The sequence below is a fragment of the Bufo gargarizans genome, chromosome 5, assembly GCF_014858855.1.
Source record: "Bufo gargarizans isolate SCDJY-AF-19 chromosome 5, ASM1485885v1, whole genome shotgun sequence".
Taxonomy (NCBI): domain Eukaryota; kingdom Metazoa; phylum Chordata; class Amphibia; order Anura; family Bufonidae; genus Bufo; species Bufo gargarizans.
The window spans coordinates 150,494,345-150,515,566 of NC_058084.1; positions in this window are offsets into that span (position 1 = coordinate 150,494,345).

Sequence of the window (21,222 nt, forward strand, 5' to 3'; positions counted from 1 at the left end):
TGTCATGCTAAAGCGTATCAGTACTCAAAGTTCCAATTTTACGCTCATGGGGATAAAGGAACTAAACTTATGACCAGACTCATTAAACAGAGTAAAGATACCACATTTATCACGGCTATCAAGTAAACAAAATGTGATATATCCTCTAAAACTAGAGACATAGCGGGGATTCGGAGAGCTACCTGAGCCTTTGTCAATATCAGAGATGGACACTTTTCTAAACAAATTGCAGCTGCCCTGCTTGACAAGGGAGGAGGCAATCTCTCTGCTTAGCTCTATTACGGAAGAAGAGGTCAGGAAGGTTATCTGCTCAATGCCACTGGGTAAAAGTCCTGGCCTGGACGGTTTTCCAGTCGGATATTATAAAAAAATCCTGACAGATCTCCTGCCTCTCCTCACAGATTGGTGCAACTCCCTGATGGGGGGCTCTCACCTCCATACACAGGCTCTTGAGGCAGTGGTAACGGTACTCCCAAAAGAAGGGAAGGATCCATTATTATGCGGGAGTTATAGGCCAATTTCGCTGCTCAATGTACTGTAGATATTAAGATATGGGCAAAACTTTTGGCCTTGAGATTAAGATCTTTCTTGCCTAAATTAATCCACCTGGACCAAGCGGGATTTGTCACCGGCAGGGAGGGAAATCAAAACTCATGTAGACTTCTCACAACAATGCGATTAGCCAGACGGACTAACCAGCCCCTAGTTTTATTATTTATTTTGTTGACGCGGAGAAGGCCTTCGACCGGGTAAATTGGGATTATCTGCAACGTGTTTTAATACAATTTGGAATACCAACACAGTTCCAACAAGCGATAATGACCCTTTATAATAAGCTGAGTGCTAGAGTTAGAGTAAATGGAATCCTGTCTGAGGCTTTTCAAATACACAACGGCACAAGACAGGGGTGCCCTCTGTTCCCCACCCTTTATATACTGGTAATGGAGACTCTGTTGCAGGCTACTAGGGACAACCCCAATATAAAAGGCGTCAAAGTCGGGCCCAAAAATCAGGAGTATACTAACATAGCCTTTGTGGATGACCTCCTCATTATGATCACGAATCCCGTCGAGGCCTTCCCACATCTGCTCGAATTATTTGACTACCATGGTAGAATGTCCAATTTCAAAGCCAACCATTCCAAAACGGAAGCTATGAACATTCCAGCCTCAAAAGGGACAGTGAATATCCTCAAGTCCTCAACAACTTTTATATGGCAACAGTCTCATATCACCTAAATACCTCCCCAATTGGGTAAACTATATCACCTAAGTTAAATCTCCTTACTCAGAGACATTCAGACGCTGTTAACATCCCTGAAAGTTCCATATGTTTCTTGGCTGGGGAGAAAAAACTTGCTTAAAACCTTCATAATGCCCAAGCTGTTATATACACTACAGATGCTCCCCATTTTTCTGCCAACTTTCTTTACTCAAATTACGAAGAGCCTTCTCTAATTTTCTTTGGAAGGGTAAGAAGCCAAGGCAAGACTATCATAAGTTAACGTTGAGAAAAGAACACGGGGGTCTGGGTCTTCCAGATGCCATTACTTATTAAAGGACGATTCACCTAAAGAGATGGCTACAAATCCATGTTCCTAAGTATAGGACATTAGGCCACGAAATAGAGCTAAGCTACCTCACTAGGGGTCAAAGGGCAGGGCTGTGGTGCTTGACGGATACAACAATTGGAGATAATCCATTATTAAAGGGAACAGTCTCTGTGATAAGGAACTTGAATAGCGAAAGGAACTTGTTAGGTAAACCGTCCCTAGATATGCCAGCAGACCTTATTCCCTTCTCTATAAGACATAGAACGACGACTGTTGCCTCAGTGTGGGATAAATTTAGGGATTGTACAGTGGAGGATTTTCTTAGGACCGCACCTACTAAAGAAAAGAACACACCCTCAGGCTATTGCAATTTTAGGAGTAATAATTTTCTTGATGAGTCCGAAATTCATTCCGCTGGAAAGATATTATCCAACCAGTTGGGGGAGATTGGAGAGAGGACGATATTTGAAAAATTAATGTTTAAAGAGACAATCCCAAACAAACTAATCTCGCAGGCCTGGTCCTCTGAGTTGGGTAAGGATCTTTCGGAAATTGATGTTTTACGTATACACGCTGTGGCGGAACCCGCCTCGCCACTGGGCATTGGAGAGGCCTGGCTGCCCGCCTCCTACCTGCTGACTATGGCCCCTGGTGATTTGGTACGTTTGAATGCAATATTTGGGCATGTGGTATTTTATATTGCTGCTACTGGCCCTTTAATGGCCATGTTATGACTTTTAGGAACAATGCCCCTTTAAGACTGTGTAGCAGATTGCATTTAGGCTGTCTTAAATACTATGTATGTTATGATGTGTTCGGTTAAATTGTATATGTGCATGCCAGGGTTCAAGTTAGTCCATTACGTTTGGTAATTGTATTTTGTGGATTACGTCTGAGACAATGCTTATTGTGTTGGTTAATTACATCTCAGACAATGCTCATTGTGTTTTGTTTATTGCGTTACAGATAGAGGGAAGGGGATTTTGTGTACAATTGCTGGGAAGGTTTAAATACTGTAGATACACATGATTGGCTGTTTTTGCAGAGCCTGTGGGTGGTACCTTGTTGGAAGATGTGTATAAATCAATGCTTGTGTTAAAATAAAGGGAGTTCCTGTTTTTACCCTCAAGGTGAAGTGTCGTCTCATTCTTGGGGGAGGATTTATTGCATGCTGTCCCAGTTTGACTGCTAGGAGTGTAAACCTATTCGTATGGTTTCCTATTCAACTGTCTACAGCATTCAGGCTTGAAGAGGATTTATCTGCTTCTTCGGTTCAGTGATGGTGGTGTCTGCCAGAGTGCTTGGAGATCTCAGGAAACGCTAGGAGCATCCAGCAACGGAGGTACTCAGTCGGGGTGCCAGGTGATCCGTTACACACGCAAACTCACATGGCTTCTCTAGATGCATTAGGGTCCAAGAGCACTTTTATAAGGTTATGACTCAGTGGTATAAGACCCCCAAAGAGCAGTACCTGAGAGGTTTGTGTGACTCGGATACCTGCTGGAGATGTGAGGATGGGGAAGGCTCCTTAAGCCATATTTTCTGGTCTTGCCCACGTCTAACAGAATACTGGACAGGAGTTATGCTTACTATTAATGCAATAACGGCTAAAACTTTTGACTTAACCCCAGAGAATGTACTATTGGGGCTTCCCTAAATTAACTGGCACCCCTGTAAAAAGGATCTAGCTACCCAACTGATCCAAGCTGCCAGACTCTTAATTCCCCTGAAGTGGCTAAGTTTTGACCCTCCAACGATAGGACAGTGGAAAGATAAGGTTGATCAATTATATAGGTTAGAAGAGCTCGTAAATTGGGAAGAAAGACGCCATGACAGATTCCTACAGATGTGAGGTCCCTGGAAAACGTATTGGCTGACCAATAACCCTAGTCAAGTCACGCTGAATTCAAGTAAACCTTGATACGAACTACCTGAGAAAATGTTAAGATTGCTTTAGTGGTGGATGAAGTTCTGAGGAAATGGTTAGGGAACAGTTGGGTGGCTCTTCACGCATACCCTTGTACTGTTTACGGGGAGGATGGTTCAAAACAGCAGGGCTGAAGTCGTCCAAAACTAGAAAAAAGCCCTTCATCAATGAAAAGCAAAGAAGAGCCCCATGATCTGCATTGCTGGGTAGACATTAAGAGTAGACCAGAATTTCAGAATTTACTGTGGCTCTCTTTTTTTTTTTTTCCAAATTTGTTTTATTAGTTTCACCATTTCACAAGATAAAAATATAAGACTTTGATTACAAATTCAATACAAAGGTGATACATAGTTTTATCATTTCCATACACAAAATGAAAAATACCCCAGCTCCTAAAGAGAAGATCAAAGAGTTACCCGTATACTCACCCGTGACATCCCTCAACCTTTCCCTACAGAAAAGATACACTTTCTGAAAGAGGAGCATGTGAGATTTGTCCAGGTTGTATTTTTGACATAACTCCGGAAAGGTAAGGTATCTTTTCTCCGCTACGTGGAGAAGGTTCAAGCAAAGTTTTAATACCCTTTAACCTCCATATCCGAAACATCTTATTCGAGACCCCTTGTGGGAATTCAGGGTGCTGCCAGAGCCCCATTACCCTGGAGGCTAAAAATTGTTTCATAGCTGGCTTGCGTGTCTCCTTCCAAGCTATCATTGTATCCCGAATTATAAGTGAATTTTCAGGGGCGGTGGCAAGACCTGTCTCCTAGTGTGAAGTAAGTTTGTTAGTGGCCAGGGGTGGGCCAACTGTGACTCCAAATCAAAATTGGAGAAATGGCCAGTCTCGTGTATCCAATCTAAACCGTGCCTAAGATGACATGCCAAATTATAAAGTCTAACATTTGGTACATTCAGACCACCCAACTCCCTAGGCAACATTAGTTTTGCCAAGGCGATGCGTGGCTTCCTACCTGACCACAGAAATTTAATAAATACTGATTGTAGGTCACTGACATCAGAATGCTTCAAAAGTAACGGAACTGTTTGTAGGGGGTATTGTAGCCTAGGGAAACATATCATTTTCAATAAATGACTCCTACCTGACAGGGACAACGGGAGGCTCTGCCATCTACCAAGGTCGCTTTAAATTTTCCTAAACAAGGGGAGGTAATTTAGAGTATAAAGGGATGAAGGAGACTTTCCTATATTTATTCCCAAGTAGGTGATCTGAGAATCACTAATCCTAATACCCTCACACAAATCGTGAAGTACTCCTTTGGTCTTTAGTGGTCTGAGCGGCATCAGAACACATTTATCATGATTTATTTTAAACCCTGATACTGGCCCAAACTAGTCCAGGAGGCTCAGAACTTTTTCCATGTCTTCCATATATTTCTCTCTTACCCACTTTAATTCCTCTAAAAATGTCTCCCCCCTCCAACATACGAGCCAGCGGTTCTAATGTTAGGTTAAACAATAGCGGGGAGAGCGGGTAACCCTGACGTGTTCCCCTGCATAACGGGAAAGAAGAAGATAAAAAACCTGGAATTGCTACCTTCGCCTTAGGAGATGCATAAAGTGCCGAAATGAATGTACGGACTGGGCCACTGAAACCCATTCTATTTAAGATCTCATCTAACTAATCCCACCTGACGTTATCAAAAGCCTTCTCCGCGTCTATCGCCAAAAGCGACGGACGCGGAGAAGGACAAGTGTTCCACTGAACTGCATCCAACACCGTCAATACTTTTCTAATATTGGTGACAGCAGCCCTACCCTTAACAAATCCGGACTGAGAAGGAGACACCAAACCCGGCATAAAAGAAGAGAGTCTGTCCGCCATAATCTTCGCCACTAGCTTAAGATCCACATTGATTAAAGATATTGGGTGATATGAAGAAGGGTTCAAGACATCCTTCCCTTGTTTGGGGATTAATTTGATATATGCTAGATTATCTGCTGATGACAACGGAGAACCCGTCAGCATTCTATTGAATACCGCTGCTAATGGATTTTTCAGTTCATCTCCCAACATCCTAAAAAATTCTCCCGTGTATCCATCAGGACCCGGAGCCTTATGTAAATGTAAGCCTTTAATGGCTACACAGACCTCATCTTCAGATATTGGGGAGTTCAGTGTGTCCAGCTGAGTTGTTGTAAGAGTAGGCAGCTTCATACACCTGGAGAGAAAGGACGACAATGGGGCCTTGGGACCCAGATCCCTGTACAGATCTTTATAATAATCTCCCAAGATGGAAACTATTTCCTCAGGTTTATTATGTATAACACCCCCAGCATCAGCCATTTTTAGAATGTGGATCTGACGCCTAGAGTTTTTAATGAGGTTTGCCAACATTTTCCCAGACTAATTCCCTCCCCTAAAAAACTTATTTTCTAAGTTGGACATATCACATTTAATTTTCCTTTCATACCATAACTCGTATTCTTTTTTAGCCAGATGCCATATCTCCTTATTTTGTGGAGTTATGCTTGTTTGGTATGCTGTGTAAGCATTTCGCAGGGAGGAGCCAAGTTCCTGGAGTCGGTCTGAATTTTTTTTCTTTAAGCCCCTTACATAAGCTATTATCCTACCCCTAAGAACGGCCTTAGCTGTGTCCCAGAATAATGACGGATTATCTACGCTGGACATATTATCTCCCCTATACTCCAAGAACCACCCTCTAAGAACCTCCCTAAAGTTCTCATCATTATATAAGTAAGAGGGAAATCTCCAAATGATATCCTGGCCCTTTGGCTGAATCTCGGAAATCACCACAGAAATCGGACTATGATCCGATATCACTATGTCGTGAATTTTCGGATCCATCACTCTCGGCTTCAAGGAGTCCGAGACTAGAAAGTAATCGATCCTGGACCAGGAATCATGAGGAGGTGAAAAAAAATGTAAAGTCCCTATCATCTGGATTAGCGACTCTCCATACATCTGTCAAGGCTGCATCCCTCAAAAAGGGCTCAAGCACTTTGTCATGGATGTGGGGAAGATCCGAACATCTACTTACACTCCTTCTATCTTCCATCGTATTGACTACCGTATTCAGATCACCCCCAACCAGTTGTTTAGACACCGGATCTCTATCTAATCTGACCGCCAGGTCAGCGAAAAAGCGCTTGTTATCACCATTTGGGCCATATATGTTGTGTATTTTAATTTCTCCCCATTTTGTGTTTAGATGTAATGTACACCATCGCCCTGAATCATCAGATCAACCCCAAGGATATCATAAGCGAAACTTTTGTGCAATAGTAACAGAACCCCTGCTTTTCGCTGAACTGCTTGAGAGCCCACTACTTTTCCCACCCAGGACTTTTTCATGCGGCTAAAATCGCTTTCCAACAAGTGGGTCTCTTGTAACATTGCAATATCAGCCCTTAAATGTTTTAACCGTTTTAGAATCATATTACGCTTCTGCAGGGAGAGCAACCCTTTAACGTTCCACGATACAATTTTCATAATCGTAGAAAGGATAGAAAGATCCCTCTGAGATAGTTATTTGCATGTGACTAACAGAAACCCCATAATAATAAAACCCTTTACCCTCCCCCCAACCCTCCATACTATAACAAACCATAGTGAACAAAAACATACTTAGAGCAAGGCGCACCATATAGCTACCTAGTGCTTCCTTCACAGCTCTTATCGACTTCACTTTTTTCCACATGTGGCGTCAGGCAAAGAACTACTGCAAATACTCCCAACTCCAGACAGTTGAGAAAAACATAACATAGAAAAAATCGTAAGGCATAGATAATTAGAGCACAATGATCTGCCCCCTCATATCCTCCTTTCTCCGCAGCATTAATTTTAAATTCCCCTAGCAAAGAGAATGACCCCATATAATAACTGCAAAATATCCCCACTTTACAGTTCGTCGCCACCTCTTGAGAATCGCCTGGTGAACCTGCCAGAATCTTCAGCAATTTCTCCTAGATCGTATTCCATCCTGTTGGTCTGCATCCAGAGATGGATTTTCTTGCATGCTTTTAAATAAGTTCCGTTGGCCTCGTGTTACGGGACCTATCTTCCCGTCTAATTCGGCCACAGCTTTTTCAGGTGAGGTGAACGTCTTGCTGGAGCCATCAAGTTTAAAAACTCTCAAGGTGGCCGGATAAATCAGGGCGAATTTGACACCCCCACGATGAAGCTGGGTGCATAAGGGGGAGAAAGCTTTGCGCTTCTTCGTGACCTCTGCAGAGTAGTCCACGAACATAAGAATTTTCATTCCCCTTAATGTGACGGGTTCTTTTGCTTGAAGATTGCCTCTTTATCTGTGTAGTCTAAATATCGCACGACTACTTGTCTTGGTCTATTCGGCTGGTTTTTAATAGCCGAGCGGGGAGGGCCCACTCTGTGAGCGTGCTCCACTTTGTAGCGCCCCGCTAACCCCAGGGCCTGAGGCAATTCCAGCTCACAGATGCTAAGTAAGTCCCCCTGGGGTATGGATTCCTGGAGACCCACTAACCGTAAATTATTGCGCCGGGATCTGTTCTCCAAATCGTCCATCTTTTCCCATAAGCGCTTGTTGTTAGCCAAGGCTGATTGGAGCTTTTAGAGAATCGACTCCGTGGTGTCCTCCATTACTTGAATGCGGCCTTCCGCTTCTTCTAGTCGGGTCCGTGCTGCTGGGCCGTCTCCTGCAACTGTCGCATGACATTGGCGACCGACGACGCTAAAGTCTTCCGCAAATCCGGGGCAAATTGTGCGGCTACTTCCACCGCCAGCTCCTTGTAGTCAATTTGTGGTGAAACAGAACTTGTGCTTCCCGGCGGTTCAGCTGCCGAGACCATCTCGGGTACAGCAGGCGCCATTTGTGAAGCCATTTGTGAAGCAGCCAGTTCCTCAGGCCGCGAGGGAGAAGCCGCTCTGCCTTTTGTTTTCTTGCCCATGTTGGTCAGAAACTGATCCATACGTTATGGTCGGTTAGTAAAGTAATTGATTCGTTCGATTCCCAACGGTACACGGGCAATATGAATCTGTTTGTGTCTCAACTGCTACGGAGCTCCTGTGCCTGGCATCTTCACATGTCGGCGCCGGAACCGGAAGTCACTGTGGCTCTCTTAATGACATCCAGATAATGTTATACCATACACTATTTGGTGACACCCACTTTTTGTATATGACCCCCCTATCCTCCTTTTCTTTTCTTTGGGTGGGTTCACATCACCGTTATGGTTTCCGTTATGGCTTTCCATTATAACGGAAAATAATGGAATCCATAAGACGGAAGTCAAAACTGAAGCCTTTGAGAGGCATTCCGTTTTGATCTGTCATAATAGAAGTCTCTGGGAATCATAACGGATGCGTCCGGTTCCTGTTATGCAAGACGGAAAACAAAGTCCTGTCGACAGGACTTTTTTGTCCGTTCTGCATAACGGGAACCAGACGGATCCGTTATGATTCCCATAGACTTATATTATGATGGAAAGCAAAACGGAATGTCTTTTAAAGGCTTCCGTTTTGCATTCCGTCATAATACAAGTCTATGGGCAGCATAACGGATCCGTCCTGGTTTCCGTTATGCGGATTGAACTCCTGCATAACGGATCGGTTATGCTGCCCATAGACTTGTATTATGAAGGATCAAAACGGTATGCCTCTTAAAGGCTTCCGTTTTGACTTCCGTTTTATGGATTACGTTATTTTCCATTATAACATGCCATGTTATAATGGAAAGCCATAACGGAATACATAACGCTGATGTGAACCCACCCTTACTTTGTTTTTCTCTGTTCTTTCTTCTTCTCTCTTCTTTCCCTTTTTTTCCCGCTGTGCTCTCTGTTGCATTTTTACTACCATGGATCAGCAAAAATACTTATTTTAGGGTAATACAACTGTATGCATCGATTATGAACGGATCAAGTTGTATTATCTCTAAAATAGCCGTAGTACTCGTTTGTATCCGAGAAAATGGATACGACACCATTAACTTACAACGTGTTTCATGCCGGATCCGTCTTGGTTCGCATCCCATGACGCACTTAAAAACTCTGCTTGTAACTTTTTTCTGTTCAGCATGGTAACGCAACCAAACGGAACGGAATGCATTCTGTTGCACTCCATTCCGTTCAGTTTTGTCCCCATTTACAATAAATGGGGGCAAAACTGAAGCATTATCCTATGACGGATCTCAATACCAGAAAGGAAAAACACTGATGTGAAAGTAGCCTAACGCTTGGGAATCAAAATTACACCTGCATCACTGTGGATCTATATATTTGTTTTAGTGGTCCTACATGCCTGTACATTGGTGTGTATTGAGAAGTTCTTGCTATACTTTTTCTTTAACGATGATCATTATTTGTCTTATATTTTGCATTTTTGTGTGCAACACTTTCAATAAACTTTATTTATAAAAAAAAGCAGGTATACATATAACAGGATGTGCCACAAATCCTTTTAGGCGCGGTTCTCATCTGTTTAAGGGTCCATTCAAACGTCCGTAAGTGTTTTGCGGATCCGCAAAACACGGACACCTGCAATGTGCGATCCGCAATTTGCGAACCGCTCATCACAGACACTATAATAGAAAATGCCTTTTCTGGTCCGCAGTGGGACTTGTTCTATTTTTTTCAGGAACGGAATTGCGGATCCCGAAAAAACGGATGCGGATCCCGAAAAAACGGATGCGGATCCCGGAAATGTGGATTCGCATCCGTTCCAGTCCCATTGAAAGTAAATGGGTCCGCAAATTGCAGAACGAATGCGGACCCAAATCTTTGAGTAAAATGTCTACTGTATTAACAATTAACAAGAGCATTTTCCTCTGTTCATGACCAGTCATGTGGCTTTGGAAGCAAAAACTTTTTTTTTTTTTTTCAGTTATTGAACCCGTTCCTGATTTTCTGTGTTTTTTGTATTTACTCCCAGGCTTTCCAGAGCCATAACTTTTTTTATTTTTCTGTTCAATTAGCCGTATGAGGGTTTGTTTTTTACAAGACCAGTTGTACTTTCTAATACCACCATTTAATATTGCATATGATGTACTGGTAAGCTGTAAATATAATTCCAAATGGGGTGGAAATGGAAAAAAAATTGAAATTCTGCCATAGTTTTATGAGTTTAGTTTTTACGGCATTCCCTATGGGGTAAAAGTGACTCTGCGGGTCAGTACAATAATAGTGATACCATATCTTTTAGTGTTGAGCGAATCGAGCCTCGGATCAGAGACCTGAAGTCGATTACTTCAAACACTTCGGGTTTAATGCTGTCTCAGTACAGCATTAAAATGTATTCCTCTGTATAGGCAAAATTAGTTTCACCCGAAGTCGCGGGAGACTTTGGTGATTAATTCGGTAATCACCTCTGCGTCTTTTAAAACATTTTAAAATAGCAATCCGAAGTCAGGTTTGGTACCGAGGTACCAGTGACTTCGGGTGAAACTAATTTTGCCTACATGGACGCCATACATTTTAATGTTGTACACAGAGACAGCATTAAATTCGAAGTGTCTGAACGAATCGACTTCCGATCTCTGATCCGAAGCTCGATTCGCTCAACTCTAATACCTTTATAGATTTTATTGTGCTTTAATACCTAAAAAGACATGAAAACCTTGTCAAAATTATTTTTCTTTGCATCGCTATATTCTGACCCCCATGACTTTTTTTATTTTTATGTCTATGGATATTTACTTTTTATTACATTTTTGGGGAATTGACGTTACAAAAAAACAGCCATTTAAAATATTATTTTCTCATTACACCGTTCAGCAGGTCAGAATTGCCGCTTCCAGTGTGTTTCTGGGTACATTCTAGCCAAGCCTGATATATCACATCACCCACTTCTCAATGTAAAAACCTGACCGGAATTCAATATGGTGGATTTCAAAATGGTGGCAGAATATGTTTTCTCCATCAAATAATGCATCCTCCCCCCAACTAATGCTTTCACGCACTGGAGGGTCATTTTCTACAGATTACACCAGTTAAAGGGTCTGTCCAGACTTTATCTCACCCTGTATTCAGTGACCTCTTATGTTTTATACAGTAGCACATCACAACAGAGGAAATATGAAGAGCTCTAATTCTCAACCCCGCAGGAACTGGGCCCATCTTCAGTTATTTATGTAACATACAGGAGCAATCCCTTAAATGTGCTAACATACTCACTGTCACTAGTGGGGTACCTCAGGGGTCAGTATTGGGCCCTATTCTCTTCAATATATTTATTAATGATCTTGTAGAAGGCTTGCATAGTAAAGTATCAATTTTCGCAGATGACACTAAACTGTGTAAAGTAATTTACACTGATGAGGACAGTATACTACTACAGAGGGATCTGGATAGACTGGAGGCTTGGGCAGATAAGTGGCAGATGGGGTTTAACACTGATAAATGTAAAGTTATGCACATGGGAAGGAAAAATGCAAGTCAACCGTACATACTAAATGGTAAAACACTCAGTAACACTGACATGGAAAAGGATCTAGGAATTTTAATAAACAGCAAACTAAGCTGCAAAAACCAGTGTCAGGCAGCTGCTGCCAAGGCCAGTAAGATAATGGGTTGCATCAGAAGGGGCATAGATGCCCATGATGAGAACATAGTCCTACCACTTTACAAATCGCTAGTCAGACTACACATAGAGTACTGTGTACAGTTCTGGGCTCCTGTAAACAAGGCAGACATAGCAGAGCTGGAGAAGGTCCAGAGGAGGGCAACTAAAGTAATAACTGGAATGGGGCAACTACAGTACCCTGAAAGATTATCAAAATTAGGGTTATTCACTTTAGAAAAAAGACGACTGAGAGGAGATCTAATTAATATGTATAAATATATCAGGGGTCAGTACAGAGATCTCTCCCATCAGCTATTTATCCCCAGGACTGTGACTGTGACGAGGGGACATCCTCTGCGTCTGGAGGAAAGAAGGTTTGTACACAAACATAGAAGAGGATTCTTTACGGTAAGAGCAGTGAGACTATGGAACTCTCTGCCTGAGGAGGTGGTGATGGTGAGTACAATAAAGGAATTCAAGAGGGGCCTGGACGTATTTCTGGAGTGTAATAATATTACAGGCTATAGCTACCAGAGAGGGGTCTTCCTCTGGATCAACTTGCGGGATAACAGGCCGAACTGGATGGACAAATGTCTTTTTTCGGCCTTATGTACTATGTTACTATACAGGAGCAATCCCTTAAATGTGCTAACATACTCTGTCACTAGGTGGCAGTAGATACTAACGTAGGTATAGCCACCCACCGAAAAATACATAATTGGGGTACTTTCACACTTGCGGCAGTGTGATCCGGCGGACAGTTCCGTCGTCGGAACTGCCTGCCGAATCCGCATATCTGGATGTAACTGAAAGCATTTGTGAGACGGATCCGGATGCGGATCCGTCTCACAAATGCATTGCAAGAACGGATCCGTCTTGTATTTTTTTTCACATTTTTATGGCATTCTGGTATTCTGAATGCCGGATCCGGCACTAATACATTCCTATGGGAAAAAATGCAAGTCTTCAGTTTTTTTCATCGGAGATGAAATCGGAGCATGCTACGGTTTTATCTTTTGCCTGATCAGTCAAAACGACTGAACTGAAGACATCCTGAACCGATTACTCTCCATTCAGAATGCATGGGGATAAAACTGATCAGTTCTTTTCCGGTATAGAGCCCCTGTGACGGAACTCTATGCCGGAAAAGAAAAACGCTAGTGTGAAAGTACCCTTACACACGATTTCAAATCCGGGTTCAAATCACTGTTTCGTTTTCCGTTCTTCTGATCTGTCAGAAGAACAGTAAAGAACAACAAAACACAGATCCTATTATGCCCATTTATGCACATTTTGCATCCATTTTAGCCATTTCTGTCTGAGATCCGTTATTTTAGATGGAAAAAAAAAACTACTTCATGTAGGACTTTGTTTTCCGTAAAAAATCACAGATCATTCATTGTCAAATGCCCTCTCTGACCCTAAACTATAGCTGTATTCTGTGTTTTAAAGGGGTTGGACAGTGATACTTTATATACGTGTTTGCGAATTTACCACAAGCAATTCTGCGATGGCAAATTGCAGTTTATATGACAATTGTGCACATACCCTTAGGCCACATGCACAGTATGCAGATTACGAGTGGAAAAAACGTACAGTACCAGATATGTGTATGAGATTTCACAAATCTCATGAACACTTTGCGGATTGTTTCCGTACGAAAATTGACCTGCAGTGCGGATTTCCAAATGCTCAGCATATCAATTAATTATTTGCGGTTTTAGTTAAAGATTTCCAATGAAGGGGGAGATCGGCAGCAAAATCGCCTCTAATCTGTACCAAAATCCGGAATTAGAAATTGTGGATTTTGGTGCGGATGTATTGCAGAAATGCACATAAATCAGATTTTATGTGCGTTTGCCCGCACTCCTGTGCAGGTGGCTTTATGCAGATTTTGGTGTGGCTTTCATATGATTTTGCACACAGATCTCAACCTTCCATTGAAAAGGGTGAAAGTCACACAAAAAAACAACAACAAAAAAACTATTGAAATACTGTAGGTTTCAAAATCTGTCATTTGTCTAATCTCATATCACTTAGGCTACATTCACACTAGCGTTTTAGTTTTCCGGTATTGAGATCAGTCATAGGGGCTCAATACCGGAAAAAAAACGCTTCCGTTTGGCCCCATTCATTGTCAGTGGGGACAAAACTGAACTGAACAGAACAGAATTCTCCAAAATGCATTCCGTTCCGTTTAGTTGCGTTCCTAAACCGGAGAGCAAACTGCAACATGTTGTATTTTGCTTTCCGTCCTGGGATGCGGAGCAAGACGGATCCGGCATGTCCCCCAATCCAAGTCAATAGGGACGGATCCGTTTTCTCTGCCACAATAGAAAACGGATGGTCCTCCATTGACTTTCAATGGAGTTCATGACGGATCCGTCTTGGCGATGTTAAAGATGATACAACTGAACCCGTTCATAACGGATGCAGATGGTTGTATTATCAGTAACGGAAGCGTTTTTGCTGAACCCTGCCGAATCCGGTAAAAACGCTAGTGTGAAAGTAGCCTTAATAATACATTAAAAAACACTGGCATAAATATTGGCGCCCATGTTTATTTAGGGTTCCACGTATAAATCATTAATATACCTATCACATCAAATCATTTAATAAATATAAAACCAACCATACTCCAACAGATAAACATCACGACAAGCTAAAGAAAAAAGGGAGGGCGGGCAGCGTCCAGGTATTTTAGCTCTTCCGGCAAACTGACAGCTGGTACCCCTCTCTGCCGCACATATAGGGGGACATTTTCCTGCCGCTGCCACCATTCTCCGACTGCATGGTAACGGAGGAAGACTCAAGAACCCGCTAGTCCGGCAGCACAGCTGACCCTGAAATGGCCGGAAAGTCCCTCATACCTGAAAGAGAGACAAGGGGGAAGAGGGGGAGAAACAGCCGAAGCAGCACCTACAACATTAACCATAAAGGACTGCGTTGCCATGTGTCCCCCAAGCTATGGCGCTCTGGGGGGCCCTTAACATTCACTTTGCTGGTACTGTATTAGGGCTCATGCACATGACTGTATTTTGCAGTCCGTAAAAAACGGATCTGCTAAAAATACCGATGATGTCCGTGTGCATTCTGTATTTTGCGGAAAGGAAAAGCCCCTAATAGAACAGTCCTATCCTTGTCCGTGATGCGGACAATAATAGGACATGTTCAATTACTTTGCGGAACGGACATACGGAAACGGAATGCACACAGAGTACCTTCCTTTTTTTTTTGAGGACCCATTGAAATGAATGGTTCCGCATACGGTCTGCAGCAAAAGGAAAGGACACGGAAAGAAAATATGTTTGTGTGCATGAGCCCTTACACTGCGTTTTTTTTCAGCTAGTTTTTGGGGCGAGGATTTTAGCGCTGATTCCGCACCAGAAATCCTCGCCAAAAACGCACGCAGAACTTCCCCACTGCTTTCAATAGGGAATCTGAATGTTAATCCATACAGCGTTTTTTTCCCCGCATGCGGTTTTAGAAACTGTGCCGCAGAAAACAGAAGCGTCCTGTCCATTCTTGACACAGTTTACGTGCGGAATCCCCATCCAGAATTCTATTGAAAATGACCAGGTATGAAAATCCTCACCGAAACAGCAACCAAACACCACGTCCTTTCTCGGCGTGGCCGGTAGCTACAAGCCACTGATCCTCAGCGCTGCCTTCCATTGAAATGGCGCGGACGGATTTCTGGTAAATTTTTGCCACGGCCGTCCACACCAAAATTCCACTGTAAATCCGTTGAGTGCATGTCATCTGTGGTGTTCAATCTTTGCAATACAAAAGCTGAAATCTGGAAGGACCCACTGCAATTGCAAAATGCGGATCCGCAAAACACGGATGGCATCCATGTGCGTTCTGCAATTTGTGGAACGGCACGGACAGCCATTAATATAACTGCCTATTCTTGTCCGCAAAACGGACAAGAATAGGACAGGTTATATTTTTTTTTGCGGACCACGGAACGGAGCAACGGATGCGGACAGCACACAGAGTGTTGTCCTCATCTTTTGTGGCCCCATTGAAGTGAATGGGTCCGCATCCAAGCCGCAAAAACTGTGGCTCGGATGCGGACCAGAACTACGGTCATGTGCATGAGGCCCAATTCTGACAGATCTGGTGATTAGGCCTCTTGCACACGGCTGGAAGTGTTTTGCGGTACGCAAATCGCAGATGCGCAAAATATGGATCCCAGCCGAGTGCACGCTGCAGTTTTTTTTTCTTACTCCTGCAGAAAACGCCTTAGCCTTGTCTGCAAACCACACATCCAATCTGCAAAAAAAGGAAAACGGATGCGGATTGAAACTACGGCTGTGTGCATGAGGCCTACCCTTTGAAAAATCCTCAGCGGACCTGTCACGTGTGGCCGCGCTCATAAAGTGGCAACCATTTCACTGCATATAAGGCGATGTGCGACGTCCATAGCAACCAGGTACACTAGAGCTTTCATATAACTAGAAAATGAGCGCTGTGACATGACTGGTTGCTATGGGCAACCACTAGTTTCTATACCTAGTTTTATGCAGCATGGCTGTTAGGCCTCTTTCACACGACCGTTTTTTTTTTTTTTTCGTTTACGGGCCATTTTTTGCGTTCCGTATACGGAACCATTCATTTTAATGATTCCGCAAAAAAAACGGAATTTACTCCGTATGCATTCCATTTCCGTATTTCCGTTCAAAGATAGAACATGTCCTATTATTGCCCGCAAATCATGTTCCATTCAAGTCAAGTCCGCAAAAAAAAAAAACGGAACACATACGGAAATGCATCTGTATGTCTTCTGTATCCGTTCCGTTTTTTCGGAACCATCTATTGAAAATTATATGCCCAGCCCAATTTTTTCTATGTAATTACTGTATACTGTATATGCCATACGGAAAAATGAAACGGAACAGAAACGGAACAACAGATCTGTGAAAAACGGAAAAAGACAAAACACTGAAAAAGCCATACGGTCGTGTGAAAGAGGACTTTGTGGACTTGTTCAGATGACATAGTGTAGAATGACGTAGACTTGTACACAGGTCATCAGTACACTACGTCATGTATATACGTCATTCTACACCAGGTCATCAGTACACTACCTCGTGTATACACGTCATTCTACAGCAGGTGATTTGTACACTACGTCATGTGTACACGTCATTCTACAGCAGGTCATCAGTACACTACGTCATGTATATACGTCATTCTACACCAGGTTATCAATACACTACGTCATGTGTACATGTCATTCTACACCAGGTGATCAGCACACTACGTCGTGTATACACGTCATTCTACACCAGGTCATCAGTACACTACGTCATGTATATATGTCATTCTACACCAGGTGATTGTACACTACGTCATGTGTACACGTCATTCTACAGCAGGTGATCTGTACACTACGTCATCTGTACACGTCATTCTACAGCAGGTCATCAGTACACTACGTCATGTGTACACGTCATTCTACACCAGGTTATCAATACACTACGTCATGTGTACATGTCATTCTACACCAGGTGATCAGCACACTACGTCGTGTATACACGTCATTCTACACCAGGTCATCAGTACACTACGTCATGTGTACACGTCATTCTACACCAGGTCATCAGTACACTACGTCATGTGTACACGTCATTCTACAGCAGGTGATCTGTACACTACGTCATCTGTACACGTCATTCTACAGCAGGTGATCTGTACACTACGTCATCTGTACACGTCATTCTACAGCAGGTCATCAGTACACTACGTCATGTGTACACGTCATTCTACACCAGGTGATCTGTACACTACGTCATGTGTACACGTCATTCTACAGCAGGTGATCTGTACACTACGTCATATATACACGTCATTCTACACCAGGTCATCAGTACACTACGTCATGTGTACATGTCAATCTACAGCAGGTGATCTGTACACTACGTCATCTGTACACGTCATTCTACACTAGGTGATCTGTACACTACGTTATCTGTACACGTCATTCTACACCAGGTCATCAGTACACTACGTCATCTGTACACGTCATTCTACACTAGGTGATCTGTACACTACGTCATCTGTATACGTCATTCTACACCAGGTCATCAGTACACTACGTCATCTGTACACGTCATTCTACACCAGGTCATCAGTACACTACCTCGTGTATACACGTCATTCTACAGCAGGTGATTTGTACACTACGCATGTGTACACGTCATTCTACAGCAGGTGATCTGTACACTACGTCGTGTATACACGTCATTCTACAGCAGGTCATCAGTACACTACGTCATGTATATACGTCATTCTACACCAGGTTATCAATACACTACGTCATGTGTACATGTCATTCTACACCAGGTGATCAGCACACTACGTCGTGTATACACGTCATTCTACACCAGGTCATCAGTACACTACGTCATGTGTACACGTCATTCTACAGCAGGTGATCTGTACACTACGTCATCTGTACACGTCATTCTACAGCAGGTGATCTGTACACTACGTCATCTGTACACGTCATTCTACAGCAGGTCATCAGTACACTACGTCATGTGTACACGTCATTCTACACCAGGTGATCTGTACACTACGTCATGTGTACACGTCATTCTACAGCAGGTGATCTGTACACTACGTCATATATACACGTCATTCTACACCAGGTCATCAGTACACTACGTCATGTGTACATGTCAATCTACAGCAGGTGATCTGTACACTACGTCATCTGTACACGTCATTCTACAGCAGGTGATCTGTACACTACGTCATCTGTACACGTCATTCTACAGCAGGTCATCAGTACACTACGTCATCTGTACACGTCATTCTACACCAGGTCATCAGTACACTACGTCATGTGTACACGTCATTCTACACCAGGTGATCAGTACACTACGTCATGTATACACGTCATTCATTCTACACCAGGTGATCTGTACACTACGTCATGTATACACGTCATTAATTCTACACCAGGTGATCTGTACACTACGTAATCTGTACATGTCATTCAACACCAGGTTATCTGCACACTACGTCATGTGTACACGTCATTCTACACCAGGTGATCTGCACACTACGTCATGTGTACACGTCATTCTACATCAGGTGATCTGCACACTACGTCATGTGTATACGTCATTCTACACCAGGTGATCTGTATACTACGTCATCTGTACACGTCATTCTACACCAGGTCATCAGTACACTACGTCATGTATACACGTCATTCTACACCGGGTCATCAGTACACTACGTCATGTATATATGTCATTCTACACCAGGTGATCTGTACACTACGTCATGTATATATGTCATTCTACACCAGGTCATCAGTACACTACGCCATGTATATATGTCATTCTACACCAGGTGATCTGTGCACTACGTCATGTATACAGGGAGTGCAGAATTATTAGGCAAGTTGTATTTTTGAGGATTCATTTTATTATTGAACAACAACCATGTTCTCAATGAACCCAAAAAACTCATTAATATCAAAGCTGAATATTTTTGGAAGTAGTTTTTAGTTTGTTTTTAGTTTTAGCTATTTTAGGGGGATATCTGTGTGTGCAGGTGACTATTACTGTACATAATTATTAGGCAACTTAACAAAAAACAAATATATACCCATTTCAATTATTTATTTTTACCAGTGAAACCAATATAACATCTCAACATTCACAAATATACATTTCTGACATTCAAAAACAAAACAAAAACAAATCAGTGACCAATATAGCCACCTTTCTTTGCAAGGACACTCAAAAGCCTGCCATCCATGGAATCTGTCAGTGTTTTGATCTGTTCACCATCAACATTGCGTGCAGCAGCAACCACAGCCTCCCAGACACTGTTCAGAGAGGTGTACTGTTTTCCCTCCTTGTAAATCTCACATTTGATGATGGACCACAGGTTCTCAATGGGGTTCAGATCAGGTGAACAAGGAGGCCATGTCATTAGATTTTCTTCTTTTATACCCTTTCTTGCCAGCCACGCTGTGGAGTACTTGGACGCGTGTGATGGAGCATTGTCCTGCATGAAAATCATGTTTTTCTTACCTTGCAGACTTCTTCCTGTACCACTGCTTGAAGAAGGTGTCTTCCAGAAACTGGCAGTAGGACTGGGAGTTGAGCTTGACTCCATCCTCAACCCAAAAAGGCCCCACAAGCTCATCTTTGATGATACCAGCCCAAACCAGTACTCCACCTCCACCTTGCTGGCGTCTGAGTCGGACTGGAGCTCTCTGCCCTTTACCAATCCAGCCATCTGGCCCATCAAGACTCACTCTCATTTCATCAGTCCATAAAACCTTAGAAAAATCAGTCTTGAGATATTTCTTGGCCCAGTCTTGACGTTTCAGCTTGTGTGTCTTGTTCAGTGGTGGTCGTCTTTCTGCCTTTCTTACCTTGGCTATGTCTCTGAGTATTGCACACCTTGTGCTCTTGGGCACTCCAGTGATGTTGCAGCTCTGAAATATGGCCAAACTGGTGGCAAGTGGCATCTTGGCAGCTGCACGCTTGACTTTTCTCAGTTCATGGGCAGTTATTTTTCGCCTTGGTTTTTCCACACGCTTCTTGCGACCCTGTTGACTATTTTGAATGAAACGCTTGATTGTTCGATGATCACGCTTCTGAAGCTTTGCAATTTTAAGAGTGCTGCATCTCTCTGCAAGATATCTCACTATTTTTGACTTTTCTGAGCCTGTCAAGTCCTTCTTTTGACCCATTTTGCCAAAGGAAAGGAAGTTGCCTAATAATTATGCACACCTGATATAGGGTGTTGATGTCATTAGACCACACCCCTTCTCATTACAGAGATGCACATCACCTAATATGCTTAATTGGTAGTAGGCTTTCGAGCCTATACAGCTTGGAGTAAGACAACATGCATAAAGAGGATGATGTGGTCAAAATACTAATTTGCCTAATAATTCTGCACGTAGTGTATATGTCATGCTACAACAGGTGATCTGTACACTACGTCATCTGTACACGTAATTCTACACCAGGTGATCTGTACACTACGTCATGTGTACACGTCATTCTACACCAGGTGATCTGCACACTACGTCATGTGTACACGTCATTCTACACCAGGTGATCTGTACACTACGTCATGTATATATGTCATTCTACACCAGGTCATCAGTACACTACGTCATGTATATATGTCATTCTACACCAGGTGATCTGTACACTACGTCATCTGTACACGTCATTCTACACA